Genomic DNA, 10,549 nt, shown 5'->3' with positions numbered 1-10,549 from the left:
ACTGTGACTGTGTTGGGGGAATGCATGAGTGGAGCGGGAAAGGTTGTCTATTGCAGGTAAGAAACCAGTTCTGTGTTGCTAATTATATTAGTGAGTGAGTGTTTGTGTGTCCCCACCACTTCACAGATGAAAACAGAGACACTCTCTTTGTAGGGTGGTGCTAGCCCTCTTTTTTCATCAAAGTACATTTATTTATTTATTTATTCATGTACGTTTAGGGTTGCCATATTTCAAACAGTGAATATCCGGACAGAAAAGTTTGTTTTTCTTTTTCTTTTTGGTGGGCACAAAATCACTTTAAAAAATGCTGTTTTTGAGCTATTTTTATGGATAAATGGCAAGATCAGCACTGCAGACATGGGCTGCCAAAATCCAGACGTATGGCAACCCTATGTATCTTCATTAAAATATCTATATCACTCTTCCTCTAAGGACGTCAGGCCAGTTTTCAATACAAAAACACAAAAATGCTTAAATATAAAAAACAACCCCCGTCCCCATTTTAAAAGACCATAGACTGTTCAATTAGCCAAACATCTAGAAGAAGAGGAATGTTTTTGCTTGGTGCCTAAATATCTGTAATGAAGGTGCCGGCGAGCCTCCCTGCCCTGGGGAGACCATTTCACAAGCAGGGGGCCACCACAGAAAAGGCCCATTCTCCAGACCTGTTGCGGAAGAGGCACATGAGGAAGGGCCTCAGGTGATGATTGCGGGGTCCTGGTCCTGGCTTAGCCCATTCCTGCCCCCCCTTACCTATTGCATTTGTTTATTAAACTGAAGAGCTACTCTACAGAAGAGGTCAAAGGCTGGTTCTCTGCTTTTCCAGAAGGCAAAGCTAGGGTCACATTCATGCCATGCATTTAAAGCACTGTGATATCACTTTATAAACAGTCATGGCTTCTCCTGAAGGATTGTGGGAGCTGTAGTTTGTTAAGGATGCTGAGAGTTGTTGGGTGCCCCCTATTCCTCTTCTAGAGCTTTGATTCCCAGAGAAGGAATTGATTGTTACACCACCCTAGAATTTGGAGCTCTGCCAGGGGAATAAGGGTCACCCAACAACTCTTAAAGGGTAAAGGTAAAGGGACCCCTGACCATTAGGTCCAGTCGCAGACGACTCTGGGGTTGCGGCGCTCATCTCGCTTTACTGGCCGAGGGAGCTGGTGTACAGCTTCCGGGTCATGTGGCCAGCATGACTAAGCCACTTCTGGTGAACCAGAGCGGTGCACAGAAACGCCGTTTACCTTCCCGCCGTGGCGGTACCTATTTATCTACTTGCACTTTGACGTGCTTTCGAACTGCTAGGTTGGCAGGAGCAGGGACCGGGCAATGGGAGCTCACCCCATCGCGGGGATTCGAACCGCCGACCTTCTGATCGGCAAGCCCTAGCCTCTGTGGTTTAGACCACAGCACCACCCGCGTCTCAACAACTCTTAAGCGCCTTGAACAAACTACATCTCACAAATGTAGGGGCATATCTCCCAACATTCCTCAGGTGAAAATAGGGACATTTCTCAGTCGTCTTCTCTTCTTCGCCTGCTCTCCAGCAGCTGTTACAACCTTCCCAAGGCAGGAGGCTGGCAGCAGAGGCTGTGTAATTCCGAGATTGTCCCTGGAAAATCAGGACGCTTGGAGGGTATCCTGGCATGAATGTGGCCTAGATCTTCTGGGCTTAAGTTACAGGAGTGCAGATTTTGAATGTCCATTGGGAGAAATGCTCTTAACTGCTAAGAGCAGTTTTACAGTGAAACGAGAGGGGTGGCCGGAGGTGTTTTGGCAAAGTTTGGGCAGCTATATGTCCAGGAGGAGTTTCAACTAGATGGCCTCCAATAAGGATGGGGACATTTTTGGGGTCACAGGCCAGATATTTTTGAGGCTCCCCCCTCCTTCCGCTGCCTATCAATCGCCTGGTGGCATCAGGGGATTTGGTGCTTTGAAGTCCCAAAGAGGTTTTGCCTTGAAACAGCTGTGAAAGCAAAGACCCTTTTATTTTGCTGCCTCTGAGCCGCTTTGAAGTCCAAACTCACTTTAATCCCTAGGAATTAGAGTTTTGGTAGGATTTAGTGCAAGCCCCTTGCTGATGGAGGAAGGGCTTTTGTGCTGAAACTGCTCTGAAATGGAAAGGCGATGGGGAGGGAATTTCGTTCTAGCGGGGGTTTCCATTCTGCTTAGACTCGGGTTTGGGTTTGTGACAGTTCCATGCTTGATGTTTGGGTGCCTGGTGAGTGGGCCTGCATTGCCTGGGACAGCCACACTGGCCAAATTTGGCGAGAGGGGGCAGAGTTTCCCCACATTTTTATTTTTATTTTTTACCAACAACCAAAACACAAACAGTGAAACCCCCCCAGGCGTATGGTACATTGGTTATACATAATCAATAATAACATCTTCAAATCAACCATATGTACAATTTTATATACGTTAACACTCCTCCATCCAGAAGGTTTATTTAACTTAACATTTTAATTGCCCCAAATTGTTCAAACCTACCCAAATAATTCAATATCTTCTCAAACCAATCCTCCTCTTTCTCACTGACCTTAAATCCTTTCATTCTGCACAGTTAGGTATTCTAAAATTATAATAATATTCAGTTTTTTCCTCCATTGGTTCACCCCTAACTCTTCTGCATTTTTCCAATTACTCACTATAACCTGTCTGGCTGCAGTTACCATCAATTTTACCCATTTACATTCCTCTTTTGTTTTTAACTCGGTACTACTCAGACTAAAATGGGACGCAGGTGGCGCTAAAGGTTAAAGCCTCAGCGCCTAGGGCTTGCCGATTGAAAGGTCGGAGGTTCGAATCCCTGCGGCGGGGTGCGCTCCCGCTGCTCGGTCCCAGCGCCTGCCAACCTAGCAGTTCGAAAGCACCTCCGGGTGCAAGTAGATAAATAGGGACCGCTTACCAGCGGGAAGGTAAACGGCGTTTCCGTGTGCGGCTCTGGCTCGCCAGAGCAGCGATGTCACACTGGCCACGTGACCCGGAAGTGTCTCCGGACAGCGCTGGCCCCTGGCCTCTTAAGTGAGATGGGCGCACAACCCCAGAGTCTGTCAAGACTGGCCCGTACGGGCAGGGGTACCTTTACCTTTACCTTTTTACTCAGACTAATAAGAACCATTAATTTAGATATTCCCACCTTCCTACCCACAATTCCCGATATTTCTATACCAATCTGCTTCCAAAATTCATTAACTAACGGACAATCCCACCACATATGACTGTATGTTCCCATCCCGCCACTTAAGGCCCTATGAGAACTCTGTTGTGGTGCAGTGGGTCAGTGGATCTGGTTGTTAACCAGAAGGTTAGTGGCTTGAGCTCACCCAGGGATGGCTGTGGGCAGGATTCCTGCATTGCCAGGGGTTAGACTAGATGATCCTCAGAGTCCCTTTCCAGCTCCATGATTCCATGATTCTATGGTAGCCTCTTTTGCCCTTCCTTCTCCTGTGTTGTGTAGGAGCAAGGTGACCATAACTGCGTCCCAATACAGGAACACTTTAATCACTCATGGGATCTGTTTATACACGTAATTGCAAAACGCTACAGCTCTAACATCCAGCAATATGTTAGAATTGGGGACAGATGGCTATGGCTGGCGAGGGGGGCAGGGTAATTTCATTCCGTTCTCGTTTAAAGGCGAACCCACCTCATTCGCCGTTTTCAAAACAAGATGTAATTTGAAACATGACCGTCCTTCACAACGTGCGGTTTTCCAAAGTTTCCAATGCGGTTCCCCAGCCAAATAACATGCACACAAATGCACGGAATCAGGTGCACGTGAAAATGCATCTGTTCGTGAATGTAACATCTAAAAAGCATTATTGCCCCAAGCTTCTCTGAAAATAAAAAATAAAAATGTAAATTAGTCAAAACTGCATACAAAATGGTATAAAGAGAAATTCATATGAAACTGCTTGTGAAGTTTCATGATTTTTTTTTTTCTTTTTGAGCAAATTGATGCAGAGAACTGAATTTAAGACTGGAAAAATAGGAAACGGAGAACCTCCAAATTTACATGTTCCTCTGTCATGGTGGAGGGGGAGCAGATTTGTGTCCGTATGTACCAATTTACATGTGGCGAATGTTAAGAGGCCAAGTGTGTCTGCCCTCTCCAGTCAGCAGTTTAACTTTTTGAAAACAGAGGAGATTGGATTCTTGACTAACTTGAATGAAAAAGGTATCTTCCCCAGAAGGCAAAATGAACAAAACTGAGAGGGATTTTTCTAGCCACAAGTATCAAGAAAGAGAAACTTTCCCCTATTTATGAAAGGGTCACTTGGAGTACTTGGGTGTTTTGATTGGTGTGGTGATGGTGGTGGGGCAGCAGCGGTGGGGTGGGCAGCAAGTGCACACATGCAGAGTTTCTTACTGGGTCAAAAGAAAGGCGAATAACGCTGTTAGTGTCTTAACCTCTTTGCAGAACTGGGCCCCCAGGCTGGTAAGAAGGACCAAACAAACTGGAGTTTCTTCTGGTCCTCAATGCTCTTTGGTCTTCTCCGGAGACCTGTGTTGCCAGTTTGGCTTGCTCTGCACCTCGTGAAAAGTGGGCCTTGGGTACTGGCAAATGTGGGCCATGGGGTATTGGGGGAAGGAGGGACTTTGCATGCGCAGCCAGTCTTGTCAGGGTCTCCTGCAGCCGGTAAAACAAAACACAAAAACGCAAAAAACAAGACCTTTCACCGATGAAGCAGTAAAGCTGCCTTCTCCTGCAAGCAAGAGAAACAGGTAGGCCTCATACTCTCCAACATTTCTCCGATGAAAACAGGGACATCCTAAGGGAAAGCGGGACATTCTGGGATCAAATCAGAAACTGGGAAGGCTTCTGTGCATCTGGGACTGCCCCCTGGAAAATAGGGACACTTGGAGGGTCAGCTAGCTGTAGAGATCTTCAGAAGTCTTTGGACTAGATGTTTAAGGGGCAGAGAAGGACAGAGACATCTGGTTGACATCAGCCACAAAGTCTGCATTTTTAGTCTCCATTATTAAGACTGTGCAGAAGGGATGCGGGTGGCGCTGTGGGTTAAACCACAGAGCCTAGGACTTGCCAATCAGAAGGTTGGCGGTTTGAATCCCCGTGACGGGGTGAGCTCCCATTGCTTGGTCCCTGCTCCTGCCAACCTAGCAGTTCGAAAGCACGTCAAAGTGCAAGTAGATAAATAGGTACCGCTCCGGCGGGAAGGTAAACAGCGTTTCCGTGCGCTGCTCTGGTTCGCCAGAAGTGGCTTAGTCATGCTGGCCACATGACCTGGAAGCTGTACGTCGGCTCCCTCGGCCAATAAAGCGAGATGGGCACCGCAACCCCAGAGTCGGCCACGACTGGACCTAATGGTCAGGGGTCCCTTTACCTTTATTAAGACTGTGACGACTCTGTGGCAGGAATAGGCAAACTCTGCCCTCTGGGTGTTTTTGGGACTACAATTCCCATTATCCCTGGCCACTGGTCCTGTTAGCTAGGGATGATGGGAGTTGTAGTCCCAAAAACATCTGGAGGGCCGTGTTTGCCTATGCCTGCCTGTGACTTCAACATCACCATATTTTTCTCTCTTCTTGCCCTGCTTAGCACCCAGCATGAAGAAGAACTCGAAACCTTGCTCATTATTTTTTGACATTTTGCTTGACCCCCGAAAAAGAGAGAGCACAGCTTCCTTTGCTTTCTTATGAATTTTTTAGTATCCGTATTAGACTTGAGGTGGCAGCAGAGAGTCGTGCTGATTGATTTCCTGGCCACACAATTAACCACCACCTGGAGAGTGGAACAAAGGGTTAGATACAAAGATCTCTTAAAAGAAAAAGTGGAAACCTCGTACAGCTATTACAGTGTTAGCTGTCCTGAATGGCTTGTTTGTTTTAGGCATTTTTTAGCCTGCTTTTTCACTCGCAACAGCTTTCCAAACTGGGTGCAATTAACAATACAGATAAAATCAGGCAGTGATAAAACAGCAAATAAAACAATGGAGGGAAAACAGTAGCAAACCCCAGACCTGGCATTAAAGCAGCAGCGATTAAGCAGATAAGAATAATGGATAGCTTGTGGGGAGGGAGGGGAAAGCCTGAACTGTTCTCTTTCAAAAGCAGCAAACAAGCCCCCAGATCTCCCAGGAGTGCAAAAGAAGCATATTCAGCAGTGGCTGCCAGCATGCCAGATGGAAGATTTTCGTCACTAGATTTTAGAGTGGGAAGGTATATATATAATGAGGAGATGGGCTGAAAATAAATAAAAGGCTGGCAGAATCCGAGACCTGGGAGAAGAGTTGGTAGAAGAAGATTGGAAGAAATTTAAAGACTATTTACAAAAATATTGTAAAATTAAGGAATGTTAGAAGGATGTTGGAATGAAGTTATGTGGTTTTAGCAGTAATGTTATAAAGGAGTATTTAAAGATGGATTGTCAACAGGTGAGAATGTAAAGTTATAATATATTAAGATAAATTATTAAGATAAAAGCAAAAATGGAAAGGATTTGCTGAAACAACTAATTGAACTAGAATACAAAAAAGGGAGGTGCAAGGAGGTCAGGGAAACAAGTAAATGAAAGTCAAGACATGGAAAGGTTGATTTGTTCTTAATTGTTTTTACTTTTTTGTATTATGTATTTTTTGCTTCTTTTTTCTTCTTTTATTCTTGTAACTTTTCTGAAACTTTAATAAATATTATTTTAAAAAAATAAATAAAAATAAATAAAAGGGTGGGGTAGAATCAATGAGTTGGAAGGGACTTTAGAGGTCATCTTGTCCAACCCCCCCCCCCTTTATGTGGGAAATCTGCTCATAATGGACCCATGAGAGGTGACTTTTCCAGCCTCTGCTTAAAAGCCACCAACAAATTGGGAGTCTGTCATCTTCTGCAAAAGCCTATTCCACTTGCATGGCATCCTCCATTTATTGGATAATAAAACACACAGACACCAATATTTTGGGTTTATGGGATAAAGGTGCCAAGGTCAGTTGACTCAGTTTCTCATTTTCCCCCCAATCTTAAAACTGGTTCTCCACAGTTATTTATTTTTTATTTATTTGTATTTATTAAATTTGTAGACCGCCCTTCATCCAAAGATCACAGGGCACATAAAAATACAAAAAGAGACCACACAATGCATAACAGAAAAACACAAATACAAACCAATAACCTGCCTCCCACAAACACACCTTTAAAGGCCATAGATTGTTTAATCATCCAAAGGCCTGGTTTAGAGAAACGTTCTCGCTTCTCACCTAAATATATGTAATGAAGGCGCCAGATAAGATTCTCTGAGGAGAGCATTCTGCAAATGGGGAGTTACCCCAGAAACATTCTGCAGCAATTTATTGATTTTTTTTTGGTAGATACTCATGAATATCTGCTAGCATTTTAGTGTGAATTTCCCTTAAAAACACATTTTTTTTACATACAGTTTTGACTAATGTACATATCTCTGCAAGAAATTTCCCCTAATATAATATATTTCAGTGACTAATCTATTCATTTTTTAATGCACATTCTCCCCTAATGTATGAATTTTTGTCAACTTTGGTTACTTGGAGAACTGCATCACGAAATTGGCATTTAGTATTTTCAATTTTTAAGGAGGGCTGTGTTTCAGTTCTCATGTTGTTTTGGATAGCACAGATTTGATAGGTTCAGTTTTAAATGCTAACTGAATCAAATTTGTCCCCCATCCCCACTCAGAGGTATGGTAAGCCCTACTGAGCACAGCGGTCTTCCAAATAGAGGTTCATTTGTAGAATCATTCTGTATTATTTTCTACTTTATGCTTTCTGAACTTCAGTTTTGTTGTACAGCACGATGATACTTTGTATGAAGGGTGGTCTATAAGTAATTCTATAAATAAATAAAACAAAAAGAATTGAGCTGCGTGTCCCAGTGATTTCAAAGGCTGACATTTATGCGAGAGCCTGAGGCTTACGTTGGAGTCGATGGGCCTTAAGCATTTTCAAGTGTCCCTATTTTCATCGGAGAAACGTTGGAGGGTATGGACTTATGTAGGGCTGTCATATTTCAAGTTTTTTTGGCAAAGTTGTTCAGCTTTTTTTGGCAAAGTTCAGCTTTTTTGGGAAAATTACAAAAAAAGGCAATTTTTTTACCTATTTTTATGGAAAAGCGGCAAAAGCAGCACTGCCAACATAGGCTGCCATATGTCGGGATTTTCCTGGACATTTTTACAGATTTACACCAGGATAGGTATTGCAACCCTAATTTTATGTGGCTCCTGAGCCAAGGAGCTAAGTAACTAGGCAACTTTTAGAAGACATCTGAAGGCAGCCCTGTGTAGGGAAGTTTTTAAATGTTTAATGTTCTATTATGTTTTTATACATGTTGGAAGCTTCCCAGAGTGGTTGGGGGAACCCAGTCAGATGGGAGGGGTATAAATAATAAAATTATCACCACCACCACCACTACCACCATGGAATAGGACCCTAGTTTCACTGGAGAAATGTTGGAGGGTATGTTGTCTGAAGCATGCCTTGTGGAACGCCCTCCCATCAGATGTCAAGGCAATAAACTATTTTACTTTTAAAAGACAACTGTTTAGGGAAGTTTTTAATGTCTGATACTGTATTGTTTTTAATATTCGGTGGAAGCCGCCCAGAATGGCTGGGGAAACCCAGCCAGATGGGCGGGGTATAAATAAATAAATTATTATTATTATTACTACTACTACTACTACTACTACTACAACAGTGGTACCTCAGGTTACATACGCTTCAGGTTACATACACTTCAGGTTACACACTCCGCTAACCCAGAAATAGTGCTTCAGGTTAAGAACTTTGCTTCAAGATAAGAACAGAAATCGGGCTCTGGCGGCACGGCGTCAGCAGGAGGCCCCATTAGCTAAAGTGGTGTTTCAGGTTAAGAACAGACCTCCGGAACAAATTAAGTACTTAACCTGAGGTACCACTGTACTACTACTACTATAAACTGCAAATGAATCCCAATCCTTTCTCCTTTCCTCCCTTGCTTCCTTTCTTCCTCCAAGCCTTTATTAGGCATTACAGATAAAGACCATCTTAAAACATCCATATATGGTGAAACCTCGTATCCCGAGCGCCTCTGTTTTGGAACGTTTCGGCTCACAAACGATGAAAACCCGGAAGCAAATGCTCCGATTTTCAAACATTTTTCAGAAGCCGAACATCCAACACAGCTTCCGCTTGAGTGCAGGAAGCTCCTGCAGCCAATCGGAAGCCACGCCTCAGTTTTTAAACGTTTCAGAAGCTGAACGGGGTTCCAGAATAGATTACGTTAGACAACCGAGGTTTGACTGTACAGTGGTACCTCGGATTAAGAACTTAATTCGTTCTGGAGGTCCATTCTTAACCTGAAACTGTTCTTAACCTGAGGTACCACTTTAGCTAATGGGGCCTCCTCCCCGCCACCGCATGATTTCTGTTCTCATCCTGAAGCAAAGTTCTTAACCCAAGGTACTATTTCTGGGTAAGCGGAGTCTGTAACCTGAAGTGTCTGTAACCCGAGGTACCACTGTACAATTTTTAAAAACATATATACAAAGAAACAGCCATATAACAGGAGTTTTCATTCGAGTGTCTTCCTGCTAAACAATGCCACTCTTAAGAGATACTATTTGACAGAAACTCAGCCACCCTTGCAATTACCTCCAGGTTAACATCACACAGGTAGAATCTGATATTTTCATTGTGCCATGGTGTTAAATTACCCAAAGTGGGGAGGGTAACATGTGTTTACGTAGCTGGTTGTAGAGCGCACAGTCGAAAAGAATAGGTTCTACAGCATGGGTAGGCAAACAAAGTCCTGGGGGCCGGAACTGGCCCCATCGCCTTCTAAATCCGGCCTGAGGACGGTCTGGGAATCAGCGTGTTTTTACATGAGTAGAATGTGTAATTTAAAATGCATCTCTCGGTTGTTTGTGGGGCATAGGAATTCGTTCATTATTTCCCCCCAAAAAATATAGTCCTGCCCCCCACAAGGTCTGAGGGACAGTGGACCAGCCCCCTGCTGAAAAAGTTTGCTGACCCCTGTTCTACAGTGTCCGGCACATCCCAAAACATCCCAATACAAATGACCCATAAGCAGCCCCTCAAAAACTTGACAAATCATGTGGAACTTGCAGCATCGGTGTGGTTGGACGACACATACCGTATTTTTTGCTCTATAAGACGCACCAGACCACAAGACGCACCTAGTTTTTGGAGGAGGAAAACAAGAAAAAAAAAAATTCTGCATCTCAGAAGCCAGAAAAGCAAGAGGGATCGCTACGCAATGAAAGCAGCAATCCCTCTTACTGTTCTGGCTTCTGGGATAGCTGCGCCGCCTGCATTCGCTCCATAAGACGCACACACATTTCCCCTTACTTTTTAGGAGGAAAAAAGTGAGTCTTATAGAGCAAAAAATACAGTAAATGGAAAGGCCATGTTTGCCTCCGTACCTCGTGTTGACTTTGTGCCTCGTAAAATTGCACGTCCCTGGCGAGACCGTATCCCAGGGCAGATGCTTTTTGCCCAGGCAGTTTGTGACGGGAGCTTGTGTTCTCAACAGCTGTTGGCGTCTCTCAATGGCACCGTCCCATCTG

Source organism: Podarcis cretensis (genome assembly GCF_951804945.1).
Source record: "Podarcis cretensis genome assembly, chromosome: 13".
Lineage (NCBI taxonomy): Eukaryota > Metazoa > Chordata > Lepidosauria > Squamata > Lacertidae > Podarcis > Podarcis cretensis.
The sequence above is the reverse complement of the archived record's forward strand: the minus strand, read 5'-3'. Positions refer to the sequence as shown.